The sequence below is a fragment of the Chenopodium quinoa genome, unplaced genomic scaffold (assembly GCF_001683475.1).
Source record: "Chenopodium quinoa cultivar QQ74 unplaced genomic scaffold, ASM168347v1, whole genome shotgun sequence".
In the NCBI taxonomy this organism is placed as follows: domain Eukaryota; kingdom Viridiplantae; phylum Streptophyta; class Magnoliopsida; order Caryophyllales; family Amaranthaceae; genus Chenopodium; species Chenopodium quinoa.
Genome location: NW_018744537.1, coordinates 2,805,835 through 2,829,253, shown reverse-complemented (window position 1 = coordinate 2,829,253; position 23,419 = coordinate 2,805,835). Strand labels below are relative to the sequence as shown.

The 23,419-nt window shown below is 39.0% G+C and overlaps 1 long non-coding RNA gene across 5 annotated transcripts; it reads right to left on the bottom strand.

The window, feature by feature from the left end:
• Positions 1 to 18,796: 18,796 nt before the first annotated feature.
• LOC110698658 lies at positions 18,797 to 21,875 on the bottom strand. 5 transcript variants are annotated; one of them, XR_002506761.1, is made up of 5 exons: positions 21,545 to 21,875; positions 20,513 to 21,059; positions 20,241 to 20,370; positions 20,039 to 20,138; positions 18,797 to 19,045 (listed from the first exon to the last, which is right to left on the bottom strand). It is a non-coding gene; the product is annotated as an uncharacterized LOC110698658 (long non-coding RNA). The 5 variants fall into 5 exon arrangements; XR_002506762.1 differs by having other exon boundaries at positions 20,513 to 21,016; positions 21,545 to 21,874; XR_002506763.1 differs by having other exon boundaries at positions 20,513 to 20,612; positions 20,895 to 21,870.
• Positions 21,876 to 23,419: the final 1,544 nt, after the last annotated feature.

Genomic DNA, 23,419 nt, shown 5'->3' with positions numbered 1-23,419 from the left:
CCTTTTTTTTGTTTTTTTTTTATTTTTTGTTTTTATTATTGTTTAAATGAAAAAAACAGAGGTGTTCTAGAAATTGAATTTTGGCAGAAATTGATTAACAAGTGTTTGTGAATTTGCTGCATGCAATATTTAGACATTAATTTTGGATTTGAGGAAGTTGGAGAAGACAATTTGAGTATGAGTTTCTATAATATCTCACCACTTTCTTGGAGAAACTTCCGCAAGGAAAATATTACTACCTCTGTTTTTTATTACTCCCTCCGTCCCTTATTTATATGTCTATTTCTCTTTATGTGAGTAATAAATGTTAGAAATAGGCATATAAATAAGGGTGGAAGGAGTAGTTGACACGTTTTGACTTTAACATTATTTACACACTTCTCTTTGACCGGAGTTTGTGATTTATACGTAATGAAAAATATAATCATGTGAGGTCATGTTAGATTCGTCATGATGTATATTTTCAAAGTATCGACTTTTTATAATTTTTGCTTATCAGTAATTAAAAATATTAACGGTTGAATTTGTGTATTAACAAATATGACTAAAGAAACGGAGGAAGTATTGGTTTTACAAAGGGATATGATGTACTGAATGTCGTGTATCATTTCTTAAGATTTTACCAACAAGTTAATTAGGTGAACCATTTGATTCTAGGAATCAACAAATTATGATTTTTCCTAATTTGTCTGTTTAGTTGATTATATGAAGACCATTGAACCACTTGATACTATGAATCACAAAATTATACCACTTGATACTTTGAATCACCAAATTATACCACTTGATACTATGAATCACCAAATTAGGACGTTTCCTTAGACTGATTTTGTCCTTACAAGTTATTTTATACAAATTTTTTACATTTTCTAAAATAATTATATCCTCAAATTTTATAACATAACATTTTGAAAAGTATTTTTAATGAATTTAAAACTAGCTTGGCCAAGCAAATTATAGCTAGAGAAAATCTATTAAAACAACATCTTGGATCGGAGTTGCGCTTATGTATTCGTACGTGTAGTGATTAACATTTTATACTGGAGAATACAAGCTAAATTAAATTAATGCTTAACATTATCAAATTTTTTACAACAACTAGGGCGGCTAACGCGTGTCATAGCTAGCCATGTTCAAAAGTTCTTTAGGTTTGGCGTTATGTGATAACTTTTGTTGTTAGTAGCACTAATTAGGGAAAATATGTAAACAAATATTTTTAGTAGTATAAATGTCCACACACTAGTCTTAAGATTTAGTTTTAAAAAAACAATTAACATTAATGAGGGCAAATATGTGAATAAACATTTTAGGGACATAATCATCTCAACATGCTATTCATAAAAGTGTGGTCATACTTTTAAAAGGGATAAATACGTAAATAAACATTTTAGGGGTATAATACTCTAAACCCTATTCATAAGAATTTCTCATACTTTTAAAAAGGTAGGGAAATAGGGATTTAAACTTATAACCTACTGTATAAAGACACTCACTCTTGATCTGTTGATCACTAGGTCTAAACCTCATTGGTAAATGGTAAGTTGGCTAGATCGGTTTATTAACAGCCTACTTGATAGCCGATAATAAATTGTGGTAATGAGAATGAGTTTTAAGTGTAATTTAGTATGGAAATAACAACTTTTAATCTCCAATGGGGAACAAATCTCATCTCTAAAGCATGTGTTTTCTTAATTAATATATTTCCATTACCACTTTGAGTTGAGAGGTGGTATTAGGTGGAAATGAAAATTTTGAAGAAAATTAGACAACTTAAGAGTCATCTTCAATGATCAGGAAAATGAACATGGAATTTCTTTTTAAATTTACATATAAACTCTTTCACAGTATCATTTTTTGTAAACACCATTAACCAAACAAGGCGTAAGTTCACATATGAAATATCGAATATGGAGTAAATAATACTTCGTATTAAATTTAGACGGGTGGTCGAATTGAAATGAAATATGTAGTATAAAAAGTAATAAGTCAAAGATGAGGCTATGTTTGTTTCATCTTACTTACTTTTTTTTTTTATTTTTTGAATAGTTGTTTCATCTTACTTAATTTATTTTATTTGAAAAAATAATAAGCTCAGACAAAATAATTTCAGAACAAATAAGTTCATAGAATATAATTAAGTTTAGAAAAGTTAACAAAATATGCCTAGGTAAAATAAAATAAGTTCAGATAAAATATATTTATATAAACATGTTTATATAAATTACCGACTCCCCCTCTATCCTCCTCTCTTCTAGGGTTTTCTAAATTTTTTGGCCATTTAGGCCGGAAATAGTCTAATTTCTTCATTTCCGACCCTTTTCCCCTCTTTTTTTTTTTTTAAGTTTTACAATTTAGATTTCAATAAATCTACACGAGTAGTGGAGATGTTCTCAGTCTCCCAATGGTAGAGTCGTTAGTTTTTGTTAGTTTAGTTGTTTGTTTATGGTTTTTTTTTTTTTTTTTTTGTGTTAGGGTTTTTAAAAAGGTAATCATCTTTTGCCCAATTATTAGTTCGTTGGTAAAGTGTTGTCTGGAATCGCAACGATTGTCAAATCTTCAAAAGCGTTCAAGTGAATCAGATGAAAACCATCCTTACTGTTTAGGGTGAAAATACCCTAAGACACGTGGCCCAATAAAGGCTTGACACGTTTCAATCTTTCAACGGTCTGCAAAGGCTCAATCCCTTTGCGACACGTGTCCCTTATACCCTAATTGAGGTACAGTTCTCCCTTACTATAAATAGTAAGGGTAGACCTTATTTATGAAGAGGACACATTAATTGCAACCACACAAAAAAAACAAACAAAGCCCAAACCCACTGAAACGCTCTCGAACCGAGAAGCTTTTATTGTTCTTATTCCACTTCGAAAAGATACTAACTTAATCTTCGGAGGCGGAACTCCCACCCCCATCCGGAGTCTCCGTTACTTGTGCAGGTACAGGCGTAAGAAGGAAGTCTGCTAGGTGCAGGTACAGGCGTAAGAAGGAAGTCTGCTAGGAAATTGTAACTCTCCCGAAGGACATAAAATACCCCCAAACATCTGGCGCCGTCTGTGGGGAGAGTACTTTCTAGATGACATCTGAGCCTATACTACCTGGTAAAGGCAATCTGCCTACTGGGGAGGTTGAGGTCCATTCGGACCAAGATACAGCCGATAACTATGACTTGGAAGCCTACACTGCTGCGGATGGCTCTTTGAGGACCAAGAACACCCGTTCCAAAGATAAGAGAGAACGGGAAGGGAACCAGGCGGCTCCTAGCAAGCCAACTAGGGGGCCGCTTGGGTTAACCTCTACCGCTGGAGACTCCCCAGTCTCCAGAGATGAGCTCATGAATATGATGATGAGCTTCAAAGGAGAGATCAAAGGCCTTCTGGACTATACAGCCGGCCCCCGTAAGGGTCAGGCGGAAGAAAGGCGTCACGGTAAAAAGACAGCCAAAACAGTAAAGGGTAGAGCATCTACCCCGCATCCGAAGTCAAACATGCCGGCTAGGCTCTTTGATTTCTCAAAGATGCACACTCCTATAGATGGAGTCAGAAAGCCCGTCCGGCACATTCAGCCGGATGGAACCAAGAAAGTCTATTCTGATGCCCGGACGCTCATCCAAGATAAAAAGACTCAGCGATCCGAGTCGGCATCAACATCGACCTTTCGAGACAGCTTCAATGCCACCTCAGGAAGGCACTCGAGAACAAACAATGACAGCCGGACGAGCGAGGTTTCCGCTCGATCCGACCCCCATATGATCCAACCGGCAGTGCATGGAACACCGTATACGCCCTTTGGATCCCCCTATACACAGGCAGGTATTTTCGGGGGGCAGCATCAGCCGCCCGTCCAGCCTATGGACTGGCAGCTCCGGCTGCTCAACCTTGGGGAACAGCCAACGGCGTTCTCCAGAGAAATCACCGAGATGACCCAGCCGTCTAAAATCAAAAACGTGTTGGTAGGCGCCTACGACGGTACCACCAACCCGGAAGATCACCTTATGGCATACACCAACCTGATGTATTTGCAGGGTTTGGATGACGCCGCATGGTGCCGGTGCTTCCCGGCTACGCTGAAAGGGATTGCTCAACGTTGGTTTGGTAACCTCCCAGCCGGATGCATCAATAATTTCAGGACCTTGGCCTACTGGTTTACGTCCAACTTTTCTATGAACATCCCTGCCAAGAAAACAAGCCTTGATCTAGGGGCAATACAACAGGGAGACAAAGAGGGGCTCCGGTCATATGTCAGGCGGTTTAACCTGATGAGGATCCAAATCCATGGATTGTCTGATGACGTTGCCTATACTGATTTCTTCAAAGGCTTAAAAGATGGATCAACTTTTAAGTTTGACTTGGTTAGGAAGAGGGTCTCCACTCTTCACGAGGCACTCATGAAGGCGGAGGCCTACATTCAGGCAGTGGAATTGTGTGCTGTTAAACTTCCAACGAATTACAAAAGATCCGATAAAAAAGAGAATCGGCCTACCCAGTCGGCCAAAAAGGAAGACAAGAGAAAGGGGGTATGGGCGGCAGACTCATCCGGACAACCTTTCCAGAAAAGGAAGAGGTCGGATCCGTATGTGCCAAAGTACGAGTTCAACAAGGACTGTGCCTCCATTCTCAACGAAGTAAAGGACTGGTTGAATCTTGAAAAACCGTCTCCTATGAAGAGTCCTCTAAGCACCCGGGATAAGAGCAAATATTGTCTTTTTCACGAGGAAATTGGCCACGACACTGAGGGTTGCTTTAGCCTCAGGCGGCTCTTCGACCGGCTCGCTGATGAGGGGGCTCTCAAATCTTATCTTTCCAAGTCAAGGGGTACACCTAAACAAGCAAGAGGACCACCCCCAAAGAAGACGGCTACTCAATCGGATACGGATGAGGAAACCATCCTGACCATAGCCGGTGGATTTGCGGGAGGTGGGCCTACCATCCGGGGCACAAAAGACAATATTCGGAAACTGGTCAACTCGGTGGACGAGGGCCAGTCGTCTGAATATTCATTTCCGGAAGTTAACATCTCCGAGAGAGATAGGGGCGAGGTCAGGCGGCCTCATGATGACCCCATAGTCATCGAGTGCAAAATCGCCAATCAAAGAGTTGGCCGGATCTTAATTGATACCGGGAGCTCATCCGACCTCATCAGCTACCGGTGCTTGGAGAAACTCAAGTATAAGCCCAGTAGCATGCTTCCGGCCTCATACCCTCTTGTAGGTTTTGGGGGAGGAGTAGTACATCCGGTGGGCATGATTGATCTACCCATCCGGTTCGGAGAGAAGGGTAAGGGCCGGCATATGGTTGTCAAGTTTCTTGTTGTAGAAGAGCTGACTGCCTACAATCTGATTATTGGCCGTCCAACCCTTAACCTCTCAAAGGCAGTCATCATCCCATCTCTAATGTTGATAAAGTTTGAAAGGGATGATGGCACAGTCGGTTCCTTGAGTAGGGACCAAAAGATGGCGAGAGAGTGTTACCTCTCGGACATCAAACCAACGCTTGACACAGGCGGTCAAGAGAAAGAAATTGTTGAACTTGACGACTGTGATCAAAGCTTACCGGCTACAAAGCCAGCCGGTAAAAAGAGGAAGGCGGACCAACTGGCGCCTGTGAAGGAGAAACAATAGCAATCACTGTCCGGGGAGAGGACAAACGTCCTTCGCCCTCAGCCGGCAGGAGAAATAATTGATGTTGTCCTTGAAGACAGCCGGCCAGACTGAACCGTCAAGGTTGGAACGGCTGCGTTTGAAAGTTTGGGATCAGGTTTGCTCCTTTTGCTGAAGGAGTTCAAAGATGTGTTTGCCTTTGAAGTAGAAGAGATGCCGGGTGTAAGTCCGGATCTTGCTGTACATAGACTCGCTGTGGATCCTAAGAAGAAGCCGGTCAGGCAAAAGAAACGGAACCATGGCGAGGAAAGATCCCAGGCGGCAGCAACCGAGGTCAAGAAACTCTTGGATGCTGGATTCATCCGGACAAGTTACTACCCGGATTGGGTAGCCAATGTCGTCCTTGTGAAAAAGCCGAATGGAACCTGACGGATGTGTGTAGATTACACGGACCTCAACAGGGCTTGTCCAAAGGATAGCTACCCACTTCCAAAGATAGATCATTTGGTAGACTCTACAGCCGGCCATGCCCTGATGAGTTTCATGGACGCCTATTCCGGCTTCCATCAGATACCCTTGTGGAAGAAAGACCAAGAGAAGACGGCTTTCGTCACAGATCAAGGGCTATATTGCTACAAGGTGATGCCGTTTGGGTTGAAGAATGCGCCTGCTACTTTCCAGCGAATGATGAACTCGGTCTTTTATGATCAGATTGGAAGGAACGTGGAGGTGTACATTGATGACATGATTGTCAAATCAAAGCTGCAGGCGAATCATCTAGCCGACCTCCGAGAAACTCTCACCACCCTCAGACGGCATAAAGTCATGTTAAATCCAAAAAAATGCGTCTTTGGAGTTGAGTCCGGGAAGTTTCTTGGATTTTTGATTGATCAGAGGGGCATAGAGGCCAATCCGGACAAAGTACAGGCGGTGATTGACATGCAGTCGCCACGTACCGTCAGGGAGGCTCAAAAGCTTACCGGTTGCCTGGCGGCATTGGGGAGATTCCTCAGCCGGTCAGGTGACAAGTGCCTGTATTTCTTTCAAGCAATCAAAAAGAGGTCAAGGTTTGAATGGGGTGAAGAGGCTGAGGCGGCATTTCAACGGCTGAAGCAACACCTGCATTCATTGCCAAGATTGGTGAGTCCCTTACCCCAGGAGGCTCTCTACATGTACTTGGCCGTCTCGGATCACTCCTTGAGCGCCGTCCTCCTTGCTGAGAGAGACGGTAATCAGCTCCCGGTATACTTTATAAGCCATGTACTCCGGAATGCTGAACTTCGTTATCCCATGATCGAAAAATTCGGTCTGGCTTTGTTCAAAGCAGTCAAGCGGCTGAAACCGTATTTTTTAGCACATCCGGTGACCGTTTACACTGATCAGCCGCTCAAAAGGCCTATGACCACTTTAGAGTCATCCGGAAGAATGATTAAATGGGCTGTGGAAATCCAAAGCTTAGAAATCACTTTCGAACCCAGGCGAGCAGTGAAGGGTCAGGCGTTTGCCGACTTCATCGTTGAAATGACAAGGCCAATACAGCCGGATAAAACTGATGAAGTTTGGAGGGTTTATGTAGACGGGAGCTCTACGCTGAATGGTTGCGGAGCGGGTGTAATTATTCACTCTCCGGAGGGGGACAAATACGAGTATGCTCTACGATTCAAGTTTCAAGCTTCGAATAATGAAGCTGAATACGAGGCCCTGCTAGCCGGTATCCGCATGTGTAAGGCAGTCGGGGCAAGGAAAGTTGACGCCTGCTCAGATTCCCAACTCATCGTTAGCCAGTACAACGGTGACTACGAGGCCACCCATCCGGTGATGATTATGTATCTACAGGCGGTCAAAGAGGAGGCTGGGGCATTTGATGAATTCAACCTAAGTCAAGTACCCAGATCCGAGAATAATCAGGCGGATGCACTATCCAAACTTGCATCCTCCGCCACATGTGATACGCCTAGATCAGTCTTCTGGGAAGTCATGGAAAAGAAAAGCATTGAACATGACCCCATTGGAGTTCTAGATCGAAGCTCCACTTGGATGGACCCCATCCGGAATTACTTGGTAGACGGCACTCTACCGGAAACCTCATCCGAAGCAGCTGCTCTTAAAAGACGAGCATTAAGCTTCGCAATGCACAAAGGTGAACTGTTCCGGAAGGGTTACTTGCAGCCGCTATTCAAGTGTGTTACCCCAGAACGGGGCAAGGAAATACTGGAAGATCTCCACGCCGGCTTCTGTGGATCTCACATTGGCGGGAGGACCCTCGCCAAAAGAACCCGGCGGCAAGGATACTTTTGGCCTACACTAGAGGCGAATGCATTAGATCTGGTGAAAAGATGCGACAAGTGCCAGAGGTTCGGCCGGCTGATGAGGCAGCCGGCAACTGATTTGACAGCTATTCACAGCCCAATTCCCTTTGCAAAATGGGGCATGGATATTTTGGGGCCATACACTCCTGCCCCAGGCGGCAGAAGATACATTTTAGTGGCTGTTGATTACTTCACCAAGTGGGTTGAGGCCGAGGCGGTAAAGGGCATCAAAACTAAGGATGTCATCTCCTTCATTTGGAGAAATGTCATCACCCGGTTCGGTGTACCAATGTCAATGGTCTTTGACAATGGCCCCCAGTTCGAAACGCCTGTCCTAAAGACTTGGTTGCAAGACCAAGGGATTTCCTACTACTTTGCATCCGTTGGCCGTCCGCAAGCAAACGGTCAAGTTGAAGCTTTCAACAAGCTCATCTCAGGCGGCATAAAGAAAAAGATCGAGAAGGCAGGCGGGCTTTGGGCAGAAGAGTTAACTCACGTTCTTTGGTCCATCAGAACTACTGAGAAGGGGTCAACCGGTGAAACTCCATTCCTTATGGCATATGGCACAGAGGCGGTGCTTCCCATTGAATTATATGAGCTAACACTTCGAATCATGTTGTATGATGAAGAGGCAAATTGGGAAGCCATGCGCCTGTCTCTGGATACTCTTCCAGAAAGAAGGGGCAACGCCGCCTTGCGTCATGAAATCTACCGCCTTCGAATGACGAGGGCCTACAACAAAAGGGTGCTTAAACGCCCCCTCAAAGTTGGAGATTTTGTATTACGGAAGCTTGAAGCAATCGGTAGGGCATACGAACAAGGGAAACTAACCCCAAACTGGGAGGGACCCTACCGGATTTTTGAAGAAGTTAGAAACGGCACATACCGCCTGGAAACCCCAGACGGAATGCGGCTGCCTCGTACCTGGAATGTAGATAACTTGAAAAAGTACTACTTCTAAGGATTGAAATGTGAAAGCATATAATTTCCATTCATACAATTGTATTTGCACCTGTCTAGTGCAAGAACACAGACGGAAGAACACTTGTTAAAACCACTGCTCCAAAAAGAGCAGTCATCCGGTGACACCCATCCGGGTGAATCACTGAAGAGAACAGCTCCCTTCTGGGTGGAATATTGTTCTAGCGATCCAATAACTCAACGGCGTTTGTCTAAAACGATTTTGCAGCCGTTAGAAATGATCCTTTGCATCTAGGATTCATCCGGCAAGGACCCTAAAGAGGTCCATCCGGGTGAATCACTGGAGAGAACAGCTCCCTTCTGGGTGGAACATTGTTCTAGCGATCCAATAACTCAACGGCATTTGTCTAAAAACAATTTTGCAGCCGTTAGAAATGATCCTTTGCATCTAGCATTCATCCGGCAAGGACCCAAAAGAGGTCCATCCGGAAAAATGAAATTCCTAATGGGCCACCGTAACCACCTAAACGGTTTTACATCCCATCCTATATATAATTGTACCAGACGGGGCAAGGTTAGGTCAGTCACTGACCCCCCATCCGGCTTCCATGAAACGGCTACCAGTCTACTGTTAGGAAACAGGTAGCCATTTCAGGGGCATATTGTGGTATCGCTTCTTCATCCGGCATATATAGAACGGCTGAAATACTTTTAAAAATGCATAAATAAAAAAAATGCTAATAATAGAGATAGAAAAACCGACTGTGTCGGTTAATAGATTAATTGAAATGTTAGCCGGACCCCTGTCCGGGAAAGATACATCGAAAATACACGGCACGCAGGCCGGTAAAAAAAGAAAGAAAATATCAATCTTGCTGTTGCTCTTGTTGCTGAGGCTGCTCCAACCCTTGAGCTTGCCCAACCTGAGTCTCAGCCGTCTGCTCTTGCAGCTGCTTCGGCTGGTTTCCCATTGGCACCCCATCCGGCTCTGACCCTAACCCCTTCTCAGCCCACTCGTCGAAAGGAGGAGGGGCAGGAGTGCCGAGTACTCGAGCTTCATAAACTTCAGAAGCATACAAGTAACGGAGGTTGAAATAGTCAAAGTCAGAGTCCGGATGGATGAGGTCCCAAGCCAGCTTCATGCGCTCCTCGCAGTCGGCTTCATTCTCTGTAATCAGGCGGCTGAGTTCCTCGTTCAACTCCTTTTTGTGGGCCGCCTGAATATTAGTGAGTTGGACAGTCAGCTCGCTGTTCTTCTGGCGGAGGTTGGCATTTTCCTTGTCAGCTCCTTCCAGAGCTCTGAGATCAGCCTGGAGGTCCTTGACCTTAAGCTCAAGTTCATCAACTTTCTTCTTGGCCTCATCCCCAGCCAGCACAGCCTCTTTTAGTAATTCCTCCTGTTGCAACTCTCTCTCTTTAGTTGCCAAATCATATTTAATACTGTGAAATTGACTAACGTCAATTAGGTCAAGGGCACGCTTCTGAGCGTCTCTTACCTCCTCTTGCTTTTTACGCAAGGGGACTCGGAGCCCGTCCACTCTCAGCATCACCTATGGTACCAACCGGAAAAGGAGTTAGAACTAATGATGATAATTACTACTCTTCCGGCAAAAGCAGAGCTTGAGACAAGCATAGGGCATTCGGGTTATTTACCTCAGCAAGAAGAGAGTTGATGCGATCCAGGTTAACCTGGTGTACAGCCGGCACCGCCTCCTTTTCAGAACGGGTCAGAGTCTTGACCATTCTCTTGGCGTATTGGTTGTAGTCGGGCCGGCTGGTAGAGTCATCTGCAAAGGAAGGGTTATCTGTCAGATACTGGGCGTAGGCGCCGCCTATATTCATGTGGCTGCCAGAGGAGCCCCCAGACTGGCTTGCTTGAGTTTTGACTCTCATATGCCCAAGCGGCCAGGGGGGGTCAAAGGCAGAGGTTTTACCTTGTTCAGGCTGTGGGGTGCCATCCCCCCCAGCCGCATCTGAGCCAGATCCCATCCGGGTCTGGCCCGCCGAAGCACTCGGCGTTAGCTGCAGGCTCTTCCCTGCAGTGGTTGGCCTGGCAGGGTCAGACGTCCTCTTTGCAGGACTAGCTGCCAAAGGTGGACCCGGCAGCCTTGGAGCTTTTGAAGCCGGCTGGGGTATCACACCAGCCGGTCTCTTTTGTGCATGCTTGCTAGTGATTTTGGCATGCCTTGGGTTCCACCCTGAAAATAGTCAAAACAAAGCAATCAGTAAGAAACAAAGGCAGATCATATGTCATCCGGTAAGAAATGGAAGAGGTTTTACTCCATTCTTGGCGGCCAGTGCCGCCTTCTTCTCTTCGATTTGCTTCTTTCTCAGCTCAATAGCTGAGAAGGCAGGTGTCTTTTCAGGAGGCACCATTCTTTTAGCTTTACCTGCAAAAAAGGGAAATTCGAGTTAGAGCGTGTACGCATAATCAGGCGTCAGAATACCGGATGGGTTAATGAACCTACTCTTTTTAAACATTGAACTTAGATTGCAAAGGGACAAGAAGGACTCGTCCCTGAACCATTCCGGGAGGGGTACCCAGAACTTTGGGATGATGATTTCACTACCGTCCTCCATCAGATGGGTCGTTTTGAGGAAGAGACCCGTCTCCATTATTTGGTCCCATGCCTCAGACGGCACTTTCGGGAGCGCGCATTTTTTGCCCAGCAATACCGGGTGCTTATTATACCGCCGCAGCCGGTGATTTAGGGAAGTGGAAGGAGAAGAGACGACATAAAATTTGCTCTTCCAGTTGGTCCACTTTGATGGCTTCTCCAAAGTCATCATGTATTCTTGGTTGGTGGTAAGGGTGTACCAGGCATTCCACCCACCCGGAGCCCGGCTGAGGTAATGCATGTGTGCAAAAGCCTCCCAACTGGGGTTCACCTCCTGCAGCTCACATGCGGCAATGTACCCCAAAATATTGACCCAAGAGTTAGGAGTCAATTGCCATACGCCCAAGTCATACCCCAGCAATATGTCCTTGATGCAGGGGTGAAGGGGGAACCGGAGGCCTGCTTTGAATGCCGCCTCATAACAGCCGAAAAAATCATCGGCATGGTCCAAGTCGTCCGTCCATACGACGGCTGCATTAACAGGCGGGACTCTTATTTCCCAGTCCTTCCCAACTGGTTTCCTTTTAAAAAGAAAGGCAGGAAGGGTTGCAGTAAGGGTGACCACGTCTCTTGCAGACATGGTCATGTCAGTCGGATCCCCCTTAGCCGGCCATTTGTAGGCCTCCTCAACAATAGGCTCAGCCTCCTGTGCAGGGGCTTCAGATTCGGACCCAGACCCTTCTCCAGCAGATTCATCGCCGGATCCTTCGGCATTAGAATCAGAGTCTTCTAATATGCTGTCACCCGGTGTGCTCGGACCACTCGGGGAATCTTGACGAGTCCCCAGGGTTTCTTCCAAAGGAATTTCACCAGACGGTCTTGCCGTCTGGTCCTCGTTTCTGGGATCAGCCGGATCTTCGGCTGCGTCGTCGGACTTGTAATCCGGGTCAACTGCCGTCCATCTTATCCGAGCCATTCTGTCCTGCACATGAACAGAGACGGTCGGATTCGAGGTAGGTGAAGGTTCGCTCAAATACCCCCAGACGGCAGTCCCAGTCCTAGACTCAGCCGTGCCTGGTGACCGCCTGACAGCAGCCGTAGGCTGTGCCGAGTGTATAATTGAAGGGTCCATATCCTATCTATGCAACCGGAAAATTAACAAAAAGAATTGAAAAAGGGTGCAGACGGTACCTTACTAAATCCGCACTCAGCCGGAAGGCAGATGTCAAGTACTTGCGAAAACCGGATGCTCGAAAGTCTTGAAAGAAGCAGCCGGTATCAGAGCTTCTCAGGAAATTTTTGAAAATAAAAAGTGCGGAGGAAAGAGGTAGCCACCCTACTTATAGAAAGAGGCAGAAGGCGAACAGTCACCTTCTGCACGAAAATTTGAAATTCAAAAAAAAGAAAAAAAAAAAAAAAAAAAAAAAAAAAGGGGGGGAAGCAGACGAACCGTCACTTACCCCATGCACCCTACGTCTGTCACAGATGACACGTGAGTTTGCCACATCTCACCTGTGAGGGGCAGATGTTTAGGGTGAAAATACCCTAAGACACGTGGCCCAATAAAGGCTTGACACGTGTCAATCTTTCAACGGTCTGCAAAGGCCCAATCCCTTTGCGACACGTGTCCCTTATACCCTAATTGAGGTACAGTTCTCCCTTACTATAAATAGTAAGGGTAGACCTTATTTATGAAGAGGACACATTAATTGCAACCACACAAAAAAAACAAACAAAGCCCAAACCCACTGAAACGCTCTCGAACCGAGAAGCTTTTATTGTTCTTATTCCACTTCGAAAAGATACTAACTTAATCTTCGGAGGCGGAACTCCCACCCCCATCCGGAGTCTCCGTTACTTGTGCAGGTACAGGCGTAAGAAGGAAGTCTGCTAGGTGCAGGTACAGGCGTAAGAAGGAAGTCTGCTAGGAAATTGTAACTCTCCCGAAGGACATAAAATACCCCCAAACACTTACGGCTACAACAAATCGTTAGACTGTCTCTTCGAAAAGGATGTATATTCTAGCGACGTATGCGAGAGATGTACCACAGTGCAAGATCTATTCAACGATCATAGCTTTGATGAAGGAAACCCTTATTTGATTCAATTTTATGTATTTGTTGATTTAGATTTCATTTGTACATGTCGTATGGCTTTTGATTAATGAATTGATTTGTTTTAAAAAAAAAAGTTTATATAATATCAAATAAGATACTATAAATTTAATTTAAATAGATTATTTTCGAATAAAAAATATCAGAAAAATTCCGGTGAATCAAATAGAGCCTGAATAGCAAACTAGCAATGTATTAACAAGCCCTCTCATAGTCTCATGTATCAGTGGTTGTCTAGGAATAATTAGGGGTGAGCACGGATCGGATATCCGATCCGAAATCCGATTTCGTATTGGATATCCGTATTCAAAAATCCAGATATTTGATATTCTATATCCGATCCGAAAATTTCCAATATTCGGATATCCGAAATTTTCGGATCGAATAACTCGGATATCCCATATCCGACCCTTGTGGCTATAATTCAAAATTCCCAATTTCTAAACTTAATTTATTGAAAATTATAATCTATTCAACATATCATATATCTGATACACAGCAAAATGTATGAATACTGCAAGCTCCAATCAAGGCATCATAAGTTAACGGGGTCAATTTCTGGCGCTACGAAAGGAGAAACACTTCGTAAAGCTTCTCCGACTTCCCCAAAGCGTGGATTAAGATGGAGTAAAGCAGCTCATATGAAAAACAGAGATTTCATACAAAACCCCTAAATTTCCCACACCTAAATTGAAAAGCAATTAAACAAATCTCTGATTGAGAAATTATTTTTTATAAAATTAGTTCATAAATTATACAACAAGAACCCTAATTTTCATTTTAACAATAAAGCAAAAAAAAATCAAAAATCAAAAATAAAAATATATACAAAAAATGAAAAAAGTAAAAAGTTTATTCAGATGGTGGTACTGGGGAGAGGACTCAAGGAGGCGAGCGAGGAGTTGTTGTTGTTGAAGGAAGCGTCGTTGAAGGTAGGATTCAGTGATCTTCATGACTAAGACGAAGCGCTTTGTTTCATAAAGTTGACGAGTAAGAGCAGCTTCCCTAGCCCAAGCTTGTTGGAGTCTGAATTCGGTTTCTGCTGCACACGCTCTAAGATCCTCAAGAAGAGCCACCGATCTCGCGATGGCGGAGGCCGCCGATTGTGGTGGCGTGTGATTGTCGTATTCTCAGCGTGGTATGACTCGGGGAGTTGGAACTCAGTTGAGTCGAGTGAGTTGGGAGGTGAGTTGGTGGGGGTTTCGAAAGGGGGAGATATGGTGGAAGTCGGTGGTGAGGTGGTCGTAGAGGGTACCGGAGAAGGTGGTGGGGAAGGGTGGTGGAAGAGAGAGAAGAGGAGAAGAGAGGCGGATGAGGGGAAGTAGGGATTGAGGGTAGTTTTAGGGTTTAACATTTTTTATATGGGTGATTTTTTAAAAAAATATCCGACTTTTTTTCGGATATCGGATATCCGATTCAATATTCGAAAAATCCGAATCAGATATCCATAATTTTCGGATCGAATGCGGATCGAATAATCGGATTTTCGAATCTTCAGATAGTTTTGCTCAGCCATAAGAATAATGACAATTGTCCTAACTCCAGTCCTCATTAAAAGTTAGTTAGTTATTTTTTTTTATTTTTTTTTTTGGCATTTAACTTAATTGATGTATGAAAATCTAGCACCCAAAGTTAGTTTTTTTTTTTTTTTTTTTTTTTTTTTTTTTTTTTTTTTTTGTGGCATTAAACTCAATTGATGTATGGAAATCTAGCACCTAATTATGCCCATTTTGAGACTTAACCATTTAATCTTACTACTTTAATTTGGAAATATAGTTCAATCAATTGAACTAATAACATATTCAATACGTGGTATTAAAGAACGATATGAAAATGATTGGAAAAAATTGGGTGAGTCGGACTCACGGTGAGTCCAATATATCTGAAAATAATAATCTAATATCTGACAATAATATTTTAATATCTGACATTAATAATCTAATAATCTAATGTCAGATATTAGATTATTAATGTCAAATATTAGATTATTAATGTCAGATATTAGAAGATTATTGTCAAATATTAGAATATTACTAAATGAAGGGTTTGTTTTTTATATTTATCTCCTAAACTTTGTGATATTCTTTTGCTTAATACTTGAAATTTTTATTTTATTTCACAACGTTTCATATGTGGTTGGTCACATTGTAATGGTTAAGATTACTTGGTCAGGGGTTACTCAGTTGGTCAAGGATTACTCGATCGATTAGGGGTTACTCGGACAATGAGGGATTACCGAGTCAGTGTTTTGGTATATCTTAGCCGGTCACACGACATGACTAGCCACACGGAAAATGTGCTGATTTTATTGTTATAATTAATATAACTTTTAGATCTAAAATAAATTGCAATTTTTTTTTCATTGGCTAAAATATAATATTTTCTATGTGATGCTCTAAAATATCTTGAAAAACTCTCCTTTATTTAATTTTTGTAAAATTTTATTATAATGGTTTTAATCACCCAAATAAATTATTTAATTTTATTCATAATAATTTTTTAAAAATAATAATCTCATGTGTCGCTCTGGTAATTTTTTAATTTATTATTATAATCCTACGTAGCGTTTTAAAAAAACTTGTCTTATGTGGCATAATCGTGTTGTAGCATTTTAAAATATTAATCCTACGTGGCACTTTTTTTTATTAAAATCCTACGTAGCGCTTTAAAAAAAACTTATCTTACGTGACATAATCCTATTGTAGCGTTTTAAAAATACTAATTCTATGTGGCGCTCTAATAATTTTTTTTAAAATTAAAATCCTACGTGGCGCTCATAAAATTTGTTATTTTATTAGTTGTACATAGTATATCATTTAATATTTTTATTTTAAAAATTGTAAATTTCCTCTCATTCATTATATATTTAGATAAAATTCATAATCTCAAAAGACAATATATTACATTTAATTAATTTAAACTTCAAAATCTCATTCGCCAAATTTACTTATATGGCATTTGAATTATTTAATTCTAAAAGAATTTACAAATTTCTTATTTAATTAGCTATAATCTAAAATTTATAATCCTACATGGCGCGTTAAGAAAATTTTGTCCTACGTGGCTTTCTAACAACTCGGAAAAAAACTCCCCTTTATATATATATATATATTAGATTGTCAGATATATTGGACTTACGGTGAGTCCGGTCTCACGCAAAAGTTTCTGGAGAATGATATACTCAATCCCGAGAATGAGATTTAAAAAAGTATTTACAAATATCACTACTATATATATATATATATATATATATATATATATATATATAGTTGTTAGATTTTTTTATTTTATTATCATTTTTTTTTATTAAGTAAATTATATTGAACCAAAAGAACGGGAAGAATTCAAATCCGGTTCACAAGGGAAAAAAATTGGTTCAATGGATATATACTATATGTATTAAAATTATTTGGCTAGTTTTGAATTTAGAATTTAAAAATAGTCATTTTGGTAAATAATTTTGATAAAGTAGCCAATTTAGTAAAAGATCCTCATAACTACTCGTAATTATACATAGTCTCAACTTGAAAAAATTTGCAATAGCCTAAGCTAGGAGCTAGCTATATTAGGATACTTTTCAAGAAATTTGGTTGCACGGGCATCATGCAACAAAAGTACAAAACTCATTCACAACTCGATCTTTGAAGCTCTTATTACGTTAGTGAATGCCAATTAGCTTAGTTGATTAAAATCTTAGGGGGTAATATTCAAGATCTGTGATCAAATTCCTTTTACATTATTGTCCTTTACAACTCTACTTATGCACGCGCGCTCGCACACATAAAAAAAATTAAAAAATAAAAATAAAAAAAAAGCCTCTAGTTAGGTCACCCTACAAGCAAGCTCATGCAAATATGTACAAATACAAGTGTACAACCGTGCTAGTTTCGTGGGGTTTATACAAACTTGCTAGACCTGCTGGTTTAGTAGCTTTCAAAGCAACATTAAATTACTGTAACCTGATTTACTGAACTTGTTAATAACTAGCTTAGTTCAAAGAAATGATAGGTGCACCCTATGATAGATGGTTCCTAAGGTAGTTGGTCATTTTAGCATTAAACTTGTATGTAGAGGATAATAGTGTTCATTGTAACATACAACTTGCAACAAAAGGGAAATCGGAAAATGGCATTACATATTGGCATATCGCTCTAATTTTAGTACCATCAATAATAATAATACCTCTCAACATGTAATTTTGTTATTCATTTCCGAATAATAACATTTAAGGATTTCTTTAATGCTTATAATTTATCTAACAGGGTTACGCATATATTATACGTAGTTTAATCATAAAACAATCTTTTATGATACTATGTATATGGTTCATTCATTTTGTGGAAAATTCTAATCTCTCTCTTGATGCAATAATGTAGTCTTGATCTCATGATGTTACATGGGCTCCAAAGAAATGAGTATTCGATTTATATACTCAATGTATCATTTGAAGTAAAGATTACTTTCACCACTACCATTATCCAAAATAATGAATTAGATTGATCTTCTGTTAAGACTTAAAATTATTGTACTACTATTGACATGGTGTAACCATAATGTTTTCAACAAACATTGCTTCTTAATAATTTCTATGTTTTTTAAATTACACTCCGTACATGATATACTGAACTATAAATAACATTAATTTATAAATCAACTAAATCGTAGAAAAAGATCAATGAATATTATGACAAGTATAGTAAAATTGAACATGATAATATTTATATATTAGTAGTAATATAAAGATATGATCAAATTTACAAAATTTGTATTGAAAAAAGAAAATGATCACAAGTTCACAACCAAAAAAACAGAGAAAATACACCCTAATCATTTCCTTAGCCATCTCTGTTCTCTAATGTGCGAAAAGGGGTGACACTGACAGTGTATTGTAATTTTTGTAGAACCATTACAAACGAAAGTTTTATCTTTTAAAGATGACTAAGGTAAATTCTCCTCAGAAAAATATTATTTATCTTATCTTATTAGTCATAATTTTATCTTCACTACAACAATTATGTACAGCGGTTTTATATTTACAGCGGTTTGTAGACCGCTATTAATTGCCCCGTTGTAACCCATATGAACTTCACCGCTATAATATGTGTATCTAGGATTCCATTAAAATATTCATTTACAGCAAATGAAAACCGCTATAAAAGTTATGCTGTCATTTGTCACTTGCCGCCATATTTTATTTTATTTCATTTTTAATAATGATTTTAAAAAAATATTTTTTCCTGCAATTTCTTCTAGCACAACTTATAGTATAAAAATATCGAAATTGTACAATTAATAGTATGTAAAACAATGGTAATTTTGAATTAATATTCAAGATCTAATAAAGAGTTTTACAAGGTCATCACCGTAATAAAACTAACAGTTTAAGAATTATGTTCTAAGAAAATGACAATAAATCAAAATACTCTAATACACATAAATTATGCACAGAAATTTGTTGATTCCTTCAACATGCTACACTTGTTGAGCTACACAGAGTTCTTCAATTTGAATTTGATCATAACTTCTAAACTGGCAATCTAAAAGGTCCTGCAAAATAACAATACAAGGGTATAAGATAGTAATACACACACATAAAGTTAAATGTTTTTTTTTTATGAAGAGATAATAAGTAAATCAAACTTTATCCACATTTTAACTTAGGAGCTAATTAGTTAAACATACATTTAGGACAAAAATTATCTAGTTTAAAAAACAAGAATGTATAGACTCGAAATTAATTGGTAGCATTGGCGATGTATCACAACCCATGATTTATTACAACCCACACTACTGCATTCATTTACATTTGAAATTTGTCCTGGAGCTCTCCTTTTTGTACGTTACTTGGGCTTATGGAGATTTAACTTATCCACGCACATATAATACTATCCTTTTCATACTTAAACACATATACTCTGTTTTCCCTTGCATACACACACACACACACACACTCACACATAATAAAACTGTTTTAATATATATATATATATATATATATATATATATATATATATATATATATATATATATATATATATATATATATATAACATGTCACACAGCATCATGTAGCGGTAGCAGCAAATTGCAGCCAGTAGAGGGGAGCAGCAGGGGTAGCATATTAGGCAGTTGCAAAGGGCAGCATAGGGGAGCAACAGGAGCATCATAAGGGAGGGAGTATCAGGGGTAGCATTTAACGCTAAAGCAGCGGGAATGATATTGTATAAAACCATTTAATCTAATAAATTATTCAGTTGAGACAAGTAGAACAAGACTTAAGAAAAGCCATCCAATTCATATATGTTATTATAAGTCCAACTAATTGATTGGGGGGGGGGGGACTCTAGAATATCCGAGCAATTACCTATAACTTAAGTTACAAGAGGCCTGATAATTTCATCATAAAAAAAAGTATTTTAAGGCAATGTTTGTTGCTTAATCTAATTATATATACTGTATATAAAAAATAAAAAAAAAATAAAAAAATAAAAAAAAAACAAAACAAAACAAAACAAGATTATAAGGAAACAAATCACATACTTCTTCCACTCGACGACCTATCTCCTTTTTTGTGTGAAGCAGCTCAAATATCAGTCTTCGAATGCGATTTATCCATGTAAGCAATGACATTATACTCTGTCTGAACTCAAGAATGAAGAAAAAATGTTCAGAGTTCTGCCTTATTGCCAACCATTAGGGAAATGAGGGGGACGAGACCAGAGAGGGAAGGCGGTGGGCTAACCGTTTCTTTCTCTCACGAAATGCCAAATCAGCTAAATCTCTTCATGTAACCTTTTTTGATTTGAGAAAAAACTTGTTTATTGTAATTAAAATTTGGGTCACAACAAATGAGGGTACATGTCATCTGCAATCTACAAAAATAAAAAAATAAAAATAAAAAAAAAAAAAAAGAAGAAAAAAAAACCCCAGCAAATGTCAATTAAAGCTCAAGTTAATAACACTATATACTTCATATATGTTGATGCTTGTAAGAATTTAATAAAAGAAGAGTACTTTGCACATGAGTGCCAATAGAACAATGTCATTCCAAGCATTGGATTGCTTAAGGTGCACCTTTAGAGCCACAATCCCCCTATTGACTGTCCAAACAATCCTAGCAGCCCCACATTAGCAAATGAAATTAACACAAAGTTATAAGAAGCAGCACAATCATAATTTATCTTCATCTCAACTCAAACAATGCAATTTAAAATTTCTGACATAACTTGATTAACAACAGTTCCCTAAAAAATCAGGACAATATCATAGTATACATGAAATTCAGCTATCAGATTTTTATAAAATTAAATCATGCTCAAGTATAGGAGAATCAACATATAATTCAATCAAGAAATCCCAAAAAATAACAATAATTCTAAAATTTCAACAAGCTCACCCATTGACTGTCCAAATAATCACAGCAGCCCCTTCAAACACTTTAAGCGCCAACAACATCTTCTCCACCACATAGCACCGCCAATACGGCATCTCTTTTCCCACCAATCAGCGCTGGTCATCCTACTCATCCAATTTTCAAGCCAACCTCGTTCAAATTCACTAACTAATTAATCAATTCGACTTAGTTAATTCACTAATTTTCTTACACAAATGAGTCAAAATTCCAACCCCCTTACGAAGCGAATTATTTCCTATGCATACAAAGTCAATGAACTTTCACCACAAGTTTGCATAGAGAGAACCACTTTATCTTACATCACTAAGGCAATCCCACATAAAAACCATCGAAGAAATTGTTATGTTTAAGCAAACAAAACGATTATACAAATAGCAAGTAGTTAATTTGAGCACAAATTCCACATAAATCAAGTCAATTAAACTTCAAAACAATCCACATGCACACACAAATCCGTTAATCCTGACTACCCATTAGCAGATAACAAAACCCCATCAACATTCCGAGCAAAAACTAGCACAAAAACACAATTTTAAACAAAAATGACATAATTAAACAAATACAGAAAACTGACATCAAAAATCCCGTATAAACCCCAAAAAAAAACCAAATTAGGGACAAAACAATCGAACCTTTTCAAGATAAGAAGCTTTTCGATGGAAAGTACAAGTTCGCGCTATCGATTTGTTCCCTATTCTCCTCATCGTTCTTGTCAGATAACCTTCAATTTTTTGTTGTTGATGCTGCAACTGCTCACTTTCTCTCTCCTCCGAAAAATAAACCACAAAACTGGATAACCTAAAACCCACCAATCAATTTTTTATGAGAAATCCGTGAGTTTAGGTGAAATAGCTTTGGTGAAATTGTTTCTATGCCTCTATGGTAGCCTGAATCGAATGCGTATGCAGTTGAGATTGAGAAGCTAAGTGAAAGAAATTAGGTTATAAGCGATGGCAATTTTTTTTTTTACCCTCGGTACCTCCGTTTCATATTAGTTGTAACTTTGAGGTATTATTTGTAAGATATAAAATATTACAAAGTTGCAACTAATATGAGACGAAGGTGATAATAAAGTTGTGTTTTAATAGTGGTTTATTAGTAACTGCTATAATAAAGATGACATATAACAGCAGTTATTTTAGAAACGCTATTATAACCTAATTTTCATATCTTTTACAGCAAAACCAACAAAACCGCTAAAAAAAGAATGCTATAAAAGGCTAATTTTGTTGTAGTGCTTATATTTCGTATGAACTTATTAGCCCTTATTACATATTGGCCTTATTTGGTTTTGGCTTTTTTCTTGGTTTTTGCTTGTTTGTTTGATCAAAAAGCCATTTATATGTTTGGTAATTGACTTTTTCTTTGGCTAAAAAGCCAGCTTTTCCACCAAAAACTAATAAGCGTAGTTTTTTTTGCATTGGTTTTTAGCCTTTAATGTTACTAATTACTATCCTTATTTACACCCTCACCTTCCTTTTCACAATATTTTTAAAGGTCATTCTATATAAAACAGCCAAAAGCAAACATTGTATTTTACCAAATATGTTTATTAAGAGCCAATAATCAAACAACATACATAAAAAGTCAATACAAATTACTAGTTAGAACAACCAACATCCAACTAGCTTTTGGCCCGTTCTACATGCGGGTTGTGTATAAGTTATAATTTATGCTACAAAAATAATTTACGAAAATAATTTTTACAATATTATAACATTTAGCATGCATGATAGTTATATAAAATCAAATAACAAAAGATCAGATGCTTGTTATAAATTTACATTTTACATCAAATATGAAATCAAAAACTATTTCTAAAAGAGAACATTTAGTATCTTGAAAGTATGCATAGTCTTATGATATGCAAGTAATGCCATACAATATGAGTTTTCTGTATATTCTCACACCCTTTCCTTTTCTTGCATTGCCATTCAACTTTTCCTTCTTTGAGATTTCATTTATCTCCTTTCATTCACCATCTTCATCGTAGCACAGACTTTGTACATCATTTTTAGAAATATTTTAATGTCAATTTTATTAGGGGAATTTAAATGATGTAAAAAATGCTTAATTAGAAATTTATATTAGGAGAGGAAATATGAGTAGATGATAAAGGGTCAATGAACTAATTAACACATTCAATTTTAAATTTGAAAGATGAAGGGAGAAGAGGAAAAGATTAAGAAATTTCTTTAAGAGGAGGTTATAAAATTATTAGAGCTAATTGACACATAAATGGGGGAAGATGAAAAAGTTATACCATAACTAATGACATATAAAGAAGGCCAATTAAAGAAAAGGAGTATAAAGAAATGTAAAAGAATATGACACGTGGCAAAATATTATAACGATATGTAGAAAAAAATGAAGGACATGTGGCAAGTAGAGTTTGTGTTTTTAAATACTAAGTATAGATATAGATTATCAAACAAGCCTATATTTGAAATTAAGATATACATATTTACATTATAGGTGTTTAAATTATTTTAGCTAATTTGTCCACT